Source organism: Sylvia atricapilla, chromosome Z (genome assembly GCF_009819655.1).
Source record: "Sylvia atricapilla isolate bSylAtr1 chromosome Z, bSylAtr1.pri, whole genome shotgun sequence".
NCBI lineage: Eukaryota > Metazoa > Chordata > Aves > Passeriformes > Sylviidae > Sylvia > Sylvia atricapilla.
Genome location: NC_089174.1, coordinates 60,497,584 through 60,502,714, shown reverse-complemented (window position 1 = coordinate 60,502,714; position 5,131 = coordinate 60,497,584).

Below are 5,131 nucleotides of genomic sequence, written 5' to 3'. Positions count from 1 at the left end.
GTAATATTTACCTTAAAAATGTTAAAATGTTAACATTTTAAAATTAAAGTGTTTGAATATGTTTTATAGTTAAAATTTAAATTATGGTTATATGCAGACTTTTGTACTATAAACCATCTGCCATCTTAATTGTTTTTTAAATTCAAGGGAAAATAAGCCCTTATGGAAAACAGCAGTGGTAACTTTGTAAAATCTTGGAACTTCATATCTAAGATAATAACACCATTTGACTTTTTTTCTCATAAATACAGTAAAATCAGACAATTTGGTAACTCTAAATGTACATAGTAAAGAAAGTTTAAAAATTCTCTATCCTAATCTTTGCTGGAATCTTATTTTAATCATAAAATCCCTTCAAACTGACATTTTCCAATTCCCATCAAAGTGTTTTTTGAGTGGCAGATAATTTTTATTATGTTAGGTGGAAATAATATAGAAATGTTATTTTAAAATAGAAAATGAAAGCCAGTTAGTCTTTTAGAAAAATGTAGTTTCTAATACTTTACAATAAAAAAAATCCAATGTGTTCAACATCTGAATATGAAATACTAGTATTTTGCTGTCAAAACCAACAATGATATTCTTTAACTTTCATTTAACAGATGTGATAATTATTAAAATAATAATATAGATATTTTGCTCTTCTTGTATTTCTTCTTGTATTTCTGCCCTTCTTGTATTTCTACTGTGCCTTAAAGAAAGTACTGCATTTTGTTTGCTTAGACCAATGTAATACAACTATTCTTCATATATAACTTCTGGTGTTTTGACCATATTTGTGACTTTCTACAATAGAACCTGTGAGAAGAACTACAGTAACTGTGAACTCTGTGTTAAATACACTCCCTTCATTATAGGGAGTCAAAAGAACTAGAAACTGGAAGTAGAAATTGTGATTTTTCTTGCCTTTATTTGGCATTTTCAAGGCTATATCTGCATGTGATGGTGCGACCCCATTTCCCCCCATTTAAACCCCACACATAAAGTTTGTGTGCTTTAAATGTGACTCCTCATATTCCCTGTTTATACAAAGAGACGAAGCAAGAGCGAAGAAAATTCTCCACCAGCCCCTCCCTTCATTGTTTCTGGTCAAGTACATGGGCTAACTGGAGCCCAGAAACAAGACACCGTGACTGCTACTGTACAGCTCCTTGAAGTCGTCCATCTCTAGCACCATCTCGTGGTCTGTTGTAAACTGCTATCCACATTTCATTACATCAGCAAGCTGTGAAAAGTTCTCATTAGCTGAAAACAAGAAATATATTACTTTTTCCAAACCTCAACATTAATTTCCAGAGTACACAGAGCCTAGATCTCCTGTGCCTGGAATGACTAAAGGGTGCAGACTAGCAGGTCAAGGAAAGAAAAGTCTCCCCTTTATTTGGCATTTTCAAGGCTATGTCTGCATGTGATGGTGTGATCCCACTTCCCCTATTTCTGCTCAAGCAATGGCCACCAGTGATGTTTGTGGTGCATCTGACTGACAGATACAATAATTCAGGGCCATAACTCTTGCTCAGCAGCCAAGGACTGTAATTCTTGTTCAACAGGCAAGGGCTAGTTGAACACATGCCAACCCCAAATACAGCTGGTGTTAAGTCAACCGTCCTCCTCCACAAACAAAGGACAGCACAAGGCTCGTTGATCTCTCCCATGGGACAGCAGCCTGCAGGATCTCCCTTGAGCAGAGACACCTCTCAAGGTCACTCCTCAAGGCCAAGAGATTCCTTGTAACATGTCCTTGGAAAGTGAACAGTAGGGTCCTAAATTTTGAAATCCTACCTCAGCAATATGGATTAATAATAAGGATTGATTGTGCCCTTGTCAAGAGCCATCTCAAGTGTGAGACTTAGTCTGGATGCAGCTGCATGTGAGCTCCCCTCATGAAAGAAGTTTAAAAAGCAATGGGGTCCTTTCTGAATCTCATGACTCAACAGAAAAGTCTCCAACAGTTCTGCCTGACCCTTTTCTTCATGCAGTAAACACTTAAGAGCTCCTTGCCATCCAATCTGATTAAACCATTGTCACATTTACTATGAAACTTTATTAAATTACTGGTCTAGACAAATACATTGCTACATCTGTTACAAGTGGAGCTCATCAATCCATCCATGATACAGCAGCACTGTGTTACATTTTGGGCTTTCCAACATATATTGGAACAAGGCTGAGCACAGGCATGAGAAAGTGAGGAGGATGGAGTACCTGAGAAGGAAGAGCTAGGACAGCCATTTTTGTTTACACTGGAGAGTAGAAGAAACCCTTCACCTACCTGCTGGGGGATTGCAGAGAAGATGGAACCAAACTTTCCTTAGAGATGTACATCAGAAGAACAATAGGCAGCAGTCATAAGTTATGAATTTTCACTGCCTGTAAATAAAAAGAAAACCAGAGGTTATACAGGAATTGGAGCAGGTTTTGTGATTACAAAGTATTAATCTTCTGAATTTTTCTAAATTCAGTAGAACAGGTCTCTGTGCAACCTCACCTAATGCTGAAGGTAAGCCTCTTTGAATAGGTGGTTTGACAAAATGACCTCCAGCAGTTCTTTCCAATATAAAATATATTGTGATCCTATGATTCAAAGGAAGCTTCTGTGCCTTGGAAATCACAGAGCATTTAATCCAAAAAGTGAAAGGATTCAATAGAACCTACACAAATACACAGATGAACAATATAAAAGAAAAAAAAACCATGTTGATTTCACCTCAAGGCACATGGCTGAATATACATAAGAAAATTTAATCAGTTTATTTGGGTTAACCTGACTGTGAAATATACACAAGAAATGTTGGGAAATTACTTTTATTTTTATTAAAAAGTTGAGATACATTTTTGAGGGACTAATTACAGACATTTGGAGTAAGAAACAGCAAATAAACATGTCAGCAAGCAGCCAGGGTTGTGTTCTCCACAAGGGAAAGTGATTTGGCCTTAAATAAAAGCAGTCAATCACTCAATGAGAGGAAGTATTTACACCGGGGCCATACAGAGAAAGATGGTTACAAGCCTCTCATGGCAGTTAGAACCTGCTGATGTGTTCAAGGCCATGACACAATTTTCCTTAAAAAACACTCAAAAAATAGGCTTATTATAAAACAACTAGTTGATCAATGCACTTTGTCTTATTACACATATTTAACTATGGTTTTGCTATAATTTTAGCATTTAAGCTACATATAATTGTCCTAAGTCTGTCACAGTAATTTCTAATAAGTAGGAAAGATCAGAAAAATGAGTTCAACTTTACACAGCTTTCCTCTTGATCACTCAAAACACACTTAAGTCTTTGATTGCTTTGAAATGACAATTTAGAAATACATTACACCATATTCTTATTATAAACTTTCTGCAAGCCTAAGTGACAGTGCACTCAGCTTTGCACTGAAGTGCGTACCACTTGGGCTTCAATCCTGTAGTCTTCATAGCAGGGCATGCTACGATATTTTTATGAGCAAGCAGATGTTGCCTCAAGTTTGCCTGCTTTTCACTGTTTGCATTTTATTCTCACGCAGCTTCAAGATAGAAAGACCCTTTCTGCTGTAGATGCTAGAGAAGGAATTGCTTTACATTCTCACCTAGCAGTCTAGTTCTTACAGTGTAGCTGCTCATATGGTAGCTGTGAATCATATAACATTCTGGTGTATTTCTAGCAGTAAAAATATAATAACGAAATATTGTCCATGTCAGAACAGTCATGGTTTGTTTATCAGTTTCAGTACTTAATGTTATTAAATTGTCATTTAAAAAAATCATTATTATACTTTAAAGGCAGAGCTTATCACCTCCCCCTGATCTTTGAAAAGAGATTCCCGAAGAATATGTTTTGGATTACTTGCTTCCTCTCAGTTCTCTTGGAAATCAATACAGATGGTCTATTTGTTGATCTTTCCTCCCTCAACATACAAAATAGCCCAGCATTGGCAAGAAACTGTATTCTCATAAGCCAAAGCTACTTTCCCCCCTTCACCTCCCTCCCTCTGCCTCCTCCCCAACCCCCCTCCCCCCCCAAAAAAACCCCAAAAGACAAACAAAACAAACCCACCACAACAACAACAAAAAAAATCCCACCACCAAACAAACCACCAATAGAAACAGAAAACCAGAAAGGAACGAGGTCAAGGTACAAAATCACCATGGAAAAGAAGAAACTATTCTACATCTGTTTTGAATTATCAGGAAATGTGTCATGCAGTATACTATAAAAGGTCTAAAAGCCTTTTTTTCAAACAGCAGCATGAATTGGGGAGGTTATGTAAAGAATAGGAAACAAACTGCATTTAAGAACAGCACCTGCTCACTTACCAGCTCAACCATCCCCAAGTTACAAGTCTGTAAAAATCTGAAAAATGAGGGTTTCTCCTGAAATATATTCTTTTCAATTGCTTTAATTCTCAATAGAAATGAATTATTAGTACCAGCATAATTATACAAAGAATTCTCTAATCCACTTTCTTTCTCTGAAATATAAAATAACTGTATTTTGAATGTAACAAATAGAAAAACATTTTCACAAAATAAAAGAGTTCTTACAAAATAGTCCAAGAATCAACTGGAAGCAGCAAAAAAACCCCATGATTGCAATAATTTTACAGAATTCTGAGTGGTTTTCAGCCAAAGCTGAAGAAGACAAATTTTAGCAGGGATTTAATTGTTTCAACAGGCAAATTTGCATAGATGAACATGGCAAAACTCACAGGAAGAAATGGTTGACAAAAATTATGTAGAACTTTGCAATGCTGTTAGCCAGAAGCATCCTTTGCATACTACAGCATTAAGAAATTACATCCTGAGCTACTGCAGCTACTGCATATGTAGTTCCCAAATTTGTATGTGCATTTGTTTCAGGCTTAATAGAGACTTATGGGCTTTCAGACACAGTAGTAAAACAAATAAATTTAAAAGAGTGATTAAAACATCCTGAAAGATCTCAAATTTTGTATCAAATAGACAGTTAAGTAACAAGTAGTATAACTTACATTTCATATTGTATTTGTAAGACAAGAATATTGTATTTTATTAATAGATTGCAATATATTTTTTGGTCATTATGGAACTACATTGATTATTTGATACTATAACATAGCTAAATTCAGGAGGGGTTGCACACATACCTAGTCTACTAATAAAG